This window comes from Eumetopias jubatus, unplaced genomic scaffold (genome assembly GCF_037043125.1).
Source record: "Eumetopias jubatus isolate StellerSeaLion01/CBP00866 unplaced genomic scaffold, mEumJub1_p1.0 scaffold_10, whole genome shotgun sequence".
NCBI lineage: Eukaryota > Metazoa > Chordata > Mammalia > Carnivora > Otariidae > Eumetopias > Eumetopias jubatus.
In genome coordinates, this window is record NW_028274816.1 from 15,790,962 (window position 1) to 15,800,180 (window position 9,219).

Below are 9,219 nucleotides of genomic sequence, written 5' to 3' on the forward strand. Positions count from 1 at the left end.
TATGGGTTGAATTGTGAACCCTAAGAAAGATGTGTTGCTACCCTAGCACCCAGTAGCTTAGAATGTGAACTTATTTGTAAATAGGATTGCTGGAGCTATAATTATTTAAGATGGGATTGTGGAGTGGGGTAGGCTCCAATACATCTTATGGCCTTACAAGAATTCGGTGCATGAGAAGCCATGTAAAGACAGGCAGAGAGTGGAGTAATGCATCTACAAGCCACAGGATGCCCAGGATTATTGACCATCAGCAAAAGCCAGGGAACAGATTTTTCCTCAGAGCCCCCAGAAAACACCAACCCTGCCAATGCCTTGAGTGTAGACTTCTAACTTTCAGGACATGAAAGAATACATTTCTGTTGTTTTAAGCTACCCAGTTTTTACTTTGTGATAGCAGCCTTAGGAAAATAATACAGAGTGCTTTTTCTGTCTTTGCCAGTGTGCCTATAAAGGTTTCCAAAGGCTTTACCAAAAAGAAGACCTTACATGTTGTGGTTAGAGAGTCCCAAGTAAAAATCCCCAAATCCTGACATTCACTAACCATGTATTCAGTTTGTTTGGTAAATTTATCTAAAACCCTGTATCTTCATCTGTGAAAAAGGGATAATCATATTACCCTTACAGAATGTTGTATACCCTTGATAGTTTACGTAGATTGTTTCACTTTATTCTATGTCTGCTTTTTAATACATATTTTCTGGTTGTAAGGGTAGTGGCATAATACTAATAGTACTAAGTAGTACTTAGTGCAATAGTAGTAAGGTACTATATTCTTTACATTTCTTATGTCACTCATAAAGAGATAGCGATGATGGTCATGAGAAATGTCTTTGTAACACAAGGTAGGATTTACTCATCTTCTGAATTTAATCGATGTTGCTTTCTAATCAGCTTGAGGACTTTAGTTCGATGTTCCTGGTTTGTTTTTGCTTTTCCCATCCAATTAAGACATTTCCAAACTTTGAGCAATTAGAATAATTGTTCAAGCCCCTTGAAGTGAATGTCAGAGACAAGCTTAGAAGGGGGAGGATGCTCTTGGCTTGTATGATAGATTCAAGACAGATGCTACTCCAGGGACTTCAGATAGAAATCTGATGAGTATCAGTTTACATTGGTGAAATTATATCTATATCTAACTTATTTATTTCATTGCATGTCTGAAAAAGAAGAGGGAGAGATAAAAGTAAGGAGAAATCCAAGTAAGGAAAGAGGAATGGAAGAAAGAAATGAGGCAAAGAACAATTAGAATTGTGCAGGTGTGTTCACTCACCCTTTTACTACTTAAGCAATTATATACCAGTAAGAACTTAAGATAGAAGATTCTGGATCTGTTTTTCTCTTTTTTTCAGTATTTCAGAGACCTCATAATATTTGCACCTTACTCTGATGCAGTGATTCAAGCATTTAAAAATAGAGAAAAAAATATTTTTTAATGAAATCCACCACCTAAACCCATCTTTTAAAAAAGGAGTTATTTTGTTTCAGTGCTGGAAGGAAGTAGAGCTTTGTGGGCTTTGTTGAGTAAAGTGTATCAAATTCTAATTATGGGGGGAAATTTAAGGAATTTTTATAGATATATATAGTAGAAGGAATAATGGCTCTCAAAGATGTTCATTCCTTTAAATCTTAAAACCTCTGTATATATTATCCTGGTGAAAGGATCTGAAGATATGATTAAGGTTATGGACCTTGAGACAGGGAGATTATCTCCAATTATCACGATGGCCTAAATTTAATCAAGTGAATAGTTTAAAGTTAAGAGACTTCTCTGGTTGTGGTCAGAGAGATATTTGAAGGCAGAAGAAGGGTTAGAGGGAGATGTGACTTGACCCACTATTGCTGGCTTTGCAGATGGCAGAAAGAGCTATGAGTCAAGGGATGTGATGGCTTCTACAAGTTGAGAACAGTCAGCAGACAGCCAGGAAGGAAATGGGGGTCTCAGTCATACAGCTGTAAGAAATTGAAGTCTGCCAACAGCCTGGAAAAGCAGGAAACACATTCTCTCCTAGAAACTCCGGGAAAACACAACCTTGATTTTAGTCAGTGAGACCCATTCTGGACTCCTGACCTAAAGACTTATAGGATAATAAATTTGTGCTGTTTTAAGTCACTAATGTGGAGTAATGTGTTACAGATGCAATAGAAAACTAATACAGTATAGTTGACCATGAATGGTTATCATATTATGTAATAATACTAGATTTTTACTGCTCATTTGGATATGATCTACTTCTGTGTATTGACCAATTAATTTTTATTGAACATATATTATGTGCAAGAAAATGTACCAGGCACTAGGATATAATAGCCAGAAGAGCAGATGTTCCTATAAATCAAATTTTCACACAGAGTTTACTGAACTAGGTGTGTATGATTTTTTTTTATTCTATAAATAATCAAGGAGCTAAATCTGGAGGCATAAGAAGAAATTCTTATAGTTCAGAAAACAAAGATTCAATCTAACCAATGACATGCTTGAGTATATCAGGTTTGCAGGAATACATTAGGTAATACCACAGATTGAATCTTAACTTGGATTCTTCAGATATCTTAGGGCCTTTGTATATTTAGTCATGATAAAAATCACAGGGGCTAAATGAATGGTCAGCTGCCTTTGTTTTTCAGCCATGCTGAACCTCAGGGAAAACCCCAGTGCTTTAAAGTGCTCATACTCATTTACGATTCAAACCTAAGTTTTTTGCTAAATTGACCTGATCCAAGTTTCCATGATCTCTTGCATGGATTACTGCGGCATCCTTACCATTGGGCTTCCTATCCAAAATGTTGTGCCTTCCAACTTGCACACTTCAGTATATTGTCTATATTTATAATTATTAAAATAGAACTAATTTTATCACTCTCCTGCTTAAAGCCTTTGTATATTTTTTACATTTTTCTAAGGAGAAACCACACGTTCCCAAATATTGCCTTCAAGACTCCCATAGACTTGGCTTCCATCTATCTCTTCACTAAAATCCCATGTCACTCTCCCCTTTACACTCTATACATGCTTTCATTCCTTTGAAGATGCCACATACTATCTTTCAAGTCTTTGCACTCATTGTTTCTTCTGCCAGGAATGCTTTCCCTCAGCTATTTTGTCTGCATTTTTCTTACTCTTCCTTTGGCAGTTAGGGTAAAGACATTTTCCTTGGTAGCCATTTCTCATCAAATAGACCAAGTTGAATCTCCTTTACTGTGTGTTTCAATAACTTCCCCTCTTATGTCAATCTTTATACTACATTGTACTTAATTTTCCAAATTGATAGAAGATTCTCTTTTAAATGACAGTTCAGTTGCAGGGTGATCTAAAACAGCTCTGTTCTACAAATATGGGCTTATCCACAGAATTTCCCTTATTGTTTGACCATTGTTTGGTCTTGTGCATTTTTTTTAAAGATTTATTTTTTTATGAGAAAAAAAAGAAAGGGAGAGTACATGAGCTGGAGAGGCAGAGGGAGAGGAAGAGAGAATCTCACACTGAGCATGGGGCCCAAGGTGGGGCTCCATCCCACAACGATGAGATCACGAACTGAGCTGAAACCAAGAGTTGGACACTTAGCCAACTGTGCCACCCAGATGCCCCATGGTCTTGTGCATTTTTACATAGTAAAATATTCCAGCCACCTGTCTGTATGTTGAAGCTTCTCATATTACCTACTGGCTGAAGTTTCTCCAACTACTTGATTGAGAAGGGTCCACAGAAACAATACTCTTTGGGTGTTTCGATGTTTATGACATTTTTCCTATAATCTTTATTCTTGGAGATCAGTTTGGCTGGATATAAAATCCTTGCTTTATGCTTCCATTCCTTCAGTACCTTAAATATATTACACTGATTTCTCCTGAAATAAAATGATATTTAAAAAATAATCTGATATCAGTGTTACTTTCTTCTTGAAGTGATTTGAACTTTTAGCTTGGATGAACAGAAGAATTCCCTTCCTTCAGAGTTTAATAATTCTACTACAGTATGTCTTACAATCAACCATAATGTGTCTGTTTGCCCCAGTTTGCCCTTTCAATTTGAAAGTTCACATCTCCATGTGGGAAAGTTTTCTTGAACTGCCTGTGATGTCATTGTGTCTGTATGTCTCTGTGTTCCATTGTTTTAGTTTTCTTTTTCTCATGCGTGGTTGTTTTTGCTTTTCTTCTATATTCCTGTTCGCAGATTCTTTTTATCATTTTCTCCATTTCCATCAGTAATTTTCATTTTTCTTATTTCCATTTTCTATTTTCTTTATGAGATTCTCTGTGCTATCTACGCATTCATGATCCTTCTAAGTTAGCTCTATTTCCAGTGCCTTTTTTTTTCCCTTTTGTTTCTAATCTTTCCTGAGATTTGCCAGCTCTCTTGTCATGGCCTACTATTGCCTATTATCTTATTTAATAATCTTTCTAATTTTCATTTATTTCTATTTATTTCATCATGAAATATAAGGCATTGTGTGCAGCCATTTTTTTCTGGTATTTCTTCAATTTCTATAAGTCTTTATTTAGATTGTCTTATTGAGATTAAATAGTTTTTTTTTTTTTTTCAGGTAATACCTTAGTGTTGGTTTGAACCACGGTCCTTTTATTGTTCTTTCTATAAAAACTATAAGTACTTCTCTTCTGAACAAATTGGAGTAATAGGAATCCAATTTACTATACCCCGATTAAAAGGCAACCAGATTATATATATTTAGATAAAACTAAATCATATAAAACAATTACATAAGATTAGAGATGATGGTTATGCTAATTAGATTGATTATGGTGATCACTTCACAATGTGTAACTATATCGAAACATCATGTTGTATATCTTAACTGTGTATATTTCTTTATTTGCCAATTATGCCTCAGTGGAGCTGAAAAATAATTTATAATGTAACAGTAATAATAATGTTAAATGTCACATGAAAATGTAGGAATAGCACATGGGCTTGGAAATCAATAAACTATTTGGAAATATATAACATTTTTAAATTAAATATTCCCTTTTCAAACTAGTTTAATATCATCTTTTAATACCTGAAAGAGAGGGATCCCCAGATATTGCTGAAATTATCTGGGGGCTGGACTTCGGCTTAATATTAAACATAAGTTAAAACATATTCCTCAAAAAAAAAAAAAGGTCAGGGAAGGACAGTGTCCTGTTCTTTGAGTATTGGGAGACAAGCAAACTGAATCTTGAAATAGTCAGTTTACTGACTGAGGTGAGTATCCAGGCCATGTCTCAGAGGAGAACCCAGGGAGATCCCAGAGAAATTCCTAATATGAAGAAATGAAGCGTGTGATCAAGGCACTGTTTGAAGCAGGAATTTTAGATTGTGCTACCTACATTGCTGGTCTTTCTGGCTCCACATGGTACATGTCAACCCTATATTCTCACCCTGATTTTCCAGAGAAAGGGCCAGAGGAGATTAATGAAGAGCTAATGAAAAATGTTAGCCACAACACCCTTTTACTTCTCACACCACAGAAAGTTAAAAGATATGTCGAGTCTCTATGGAAGAAGAAAAGCTCTGGACAACCTGTCACCTTTACCGATATCTTTGGGATGTTAATAGGAGAAACACTAATTCACAATAGAATGAACACTACCTTGAGTAGTTCGAAGGAAAAAGTCAATTCTGGTTAATGCCCTTTACCTCTCTTCACCTGTCTCCATGTCAAACCCGATGTTTCAGAGCCAATGTTTGCAGATTGGGTTGAATTTAGCCCGTATGAGACTAGCATGGCTTTTATGGCTCCTGACTGATTTGAAAGCAAATTTTTTATGGGAACAGTTATGAAGAAATATCAAGAAAATCCCTTGCATTTCTTAATGGGTGTCTGGGGCAGTGCCTTTTCTATACTGTTCAACAGAGTCTTGGGAATTTCTGGCTCACAGAATAAAGGTTCCACAATGGAGGAAGAATTAGAGAATATTACAGCAGAGCATATTGTGAGTAATGACAGCTCATATAGCGATGATGAATCACAAGAACCCAAAGGCACCGAAAATGAAGACGCTAAAAGGGAATATCACAATGATAATCAAGCAAGTTGGGTCCATCGTATGATAATGGCTTTGGTGAGTGATTCAACTTTATTCAATACCAGAGAAGGACGTGCAGGGAAGATGCACAACTTCATGTTGGGCTTGAATCTCAATACATCCTATGCAATGTCTCCTCTAAAAGACTTTATGACGGGCGCCTGGGTGGCTCAGTTGGTTAAGCGACTGCCTTCGGCTCAGGTCATGATCCTGGAGTCCCGGGATCGAGTCCCGCATCGGACTCCCTGCTGAGCGGGGAGTCTGCTTCTCCCTCTGGCCCTCTTCCCTCTCGTGCTCTCTCTCACTCTCTCTCAAATAAATAAATAAAATCTTAAAAAAAAAAAAAAGACTTTATGACACAGGAATCATTGGATGAAGATGAACTGGATATAGCTGTAGCAGATCCTGATGAGTTTGAGCAAATATATGAGCCTCTGGATGTCAAAAGTAAAAAGATTCACGTCGTGGACAGTGGCCTCACATTTAACCTGTCATACCCCTGATCCTGAGACCTCAGAGGGGAGTTGATCTCATTATCTCCTTTGACTTTTCTGCAAGACCAAGTGACTCTAGTCCTCTGTTCAAGGAATTTCTACTTGCAGAAAAGTGGGCCAAAATGAACAAGCTCCCCTTTCCAAAGATTGATCCTCAAGTGTTCGATCAAGGACTGAAGGAGTGCTATGTCTTTAAACCCAAGAATCCTGATATGGAGAAAGACTGCCCAACTATCATCCACTTTGTTCTGGCCAACATCAACTTCACAAAGTACAAGGCTCCAGGTGTTCCAAGAGAAACTAAAGAAGAGAAAGAGATAGCTGATTTTGATATTTTTGATGAACCCGAATCATCATTTTCGACTTTTAACTTTCAGTATCCAAATCAAGCATTCAAAAGTCTGCATGATCTCATGCACTTCAATACCCTGAGCAACACTGATGTGATAAAGAACGCCATGGTTGAAAGCACTGAATACAGAAGACAGAATCCATCTCGCTGCTCTGTTTTCCTTAGTAATGTTGAAGCAAGACGATTCTTCAACAAAGAGTTTCTAAGCAAACCCACAGCATAGTTTGTGTAGTGGAGAGGGCAGCAATTTCTGATGCTGAGGCAGTTTGAAATTCCATTACAACTGGATTTAAAAGTATAATACAGATATTAGTACTGATCACAAGAGACTGGCTGATACTCAAAGTTGCAGTTATTTAGCTGCATGAGAATAATACCGTTATAAATTTGTTAGGTTGACAGATGATGTGATTATGTAAAAATATACTCAGCTACATTTTCTGTCAGTATAGGTTTCCTGATGCAAATGTAGGGACATATATTGTAATTTTAGACATTCCTCACCAGCTATCTTATGTGTCCTCTTTTTTAAAAAAAGTTTTCTTTTTAGAATATTTAACAGTTCAGTCTCAATAAGTACGACTTTGCATTGTGTGTAAATGTTATTTGAAGACTGGATATATTCATACCATGAGACAACACTATTTTTTATTTATACATACATGTATACATATACAAAATAAATACATCAGTATGCAATTAGCATGAGAAAAAGAAAAAAAAAGAAATGAAGCAGAAAAGCCAGGGAGGTCAAGATGACTAGAATGCACAGAAAATACCGGAGAAGAAAAAGCTACACTTAGAGAGAATGGTAAATATTTGCAGATAATATCTCCCTCAAGTCTTACCGGATATCGAGCAATGAATGCCTGTGTAGAAATGGCAGAAGGCCAGGGAAAGAATAACCTGAAAGTATTAGAGAAAAAGATCCTTGAAGCTCACAGAAAGTTAGAAATATCTTATATTCCTACAAGGCTGAGTGGAATCCCTTCTAAGTGGGGTACCCTGGGAAACATACTCAGAAGGTTTTTGACTCAGTTAATGAAGCAAATTAATTCTAGAGCAAATGCTGTTGTAATCCCAACAAAGTTTAAAAGCAATACCTGATAGGATAAAACAATTTCCCTGCATCTTAACTGCATCCCAGACAAAAAGAAAATACTTTTTTTAAGAAATACAGTAATATCCACCATATCACAAAAGTAAAATGTGTAGTGTCTGTAATCCAGTGAAAATTTCCAGGCATTAAAAATATCAAGAAGCTATCAAGAAACCTTCAAGAAACTATAACTCATAATGAGGAGAAAATTTAATTAAAACTGACCCAGAAATGACAGATGATATATTTCACAGAAAAAGACATGGAAACAATTAACATAATTATATTCCATATGTTTAAGAAGATAGAGGAAATAGATGATAAATAGATGATAGATAGATACATAGATAGATATAAAATGACCCAAATAAAACTTCTAAAGGTGAAAATTAAAATATCTGAGATGAAAATACAAGGAATGGTTTAAGGGCAGGTTAGATATTGCAGGAAAAAATTACTGAAATTAAAGACATAGGACTAGAAATTATCTAAATGAGCTGAGAGCATCAGTGAGCTGTGGGACAACCTCACATGTTCTACTCTATGTGCAGTTGGCATTCCTGGAGAAGAGGAAAGGGCAGGAAAACATTTAAAAAAATGCAGAACTAGTGGCTGAAAAAAACTGAGATTTGATGAAAACTATAAATCCATAGATTAAAGATAATCAATGAGATAAACATGAAGAAAACCACACAAATGCACATTGTAAACACATTGCTTCAAACCAGTGTAAAGGGAAAACCAGAGAAAAGAGACACAATGCACAGAAGGGAACAAAGAGAAGAATAATAGCATACTGCTTGCTAGAAACAATGCAGGTCAAAAAAAAAAAATGGAGCAACATTTTTATAATACTGAAGGAAAACACAAACACACACAAATACACACACACGCGCGCACACCTGCCAACCTAAAATTCTATAGCCTGAGAAAATATATTTAAGAAATTAAGATAAACAAAGACATTTCAGACCTAGAAAAAAATTATTACAAGCAGCCCTGCACTGCAAGAGAAAGATAAAGTATACCATATCCTTCAGGAAGACAGATAGGATATCAGATGGAAATCTGGATATACACAAATACATGAAGAGTATAAGAGATAAGAACTACAGGGTGCCTGGGTGGCTCAGATGGTTAAGCGTCTGCCTTCGGCTCAGGTCATGATCCCAGGGTCCTGGGATCGAGTCCCGCATCGGGCTCCCTGCTCCTTGGGAGCCTGCTTCTCCCTCTGCCTCTCTCTCTCTCTG

General features: G+C 36.4%; 1 pseudogene; it reads left to right on the forward strand.

The window, feature by feature from the left end:
- Window positions 1–5,268: 5,268 nt before the first annotated feature.
- On the forward strand, window positions 5,269–7,093 carry LOC114204158 (cytosolic phospholipase A2 pseudogene; annotated as a pseudogene).
- The last annotated feature ends 2,126 nt before the right edge of the window (window positions 7,094–9,219 follow it).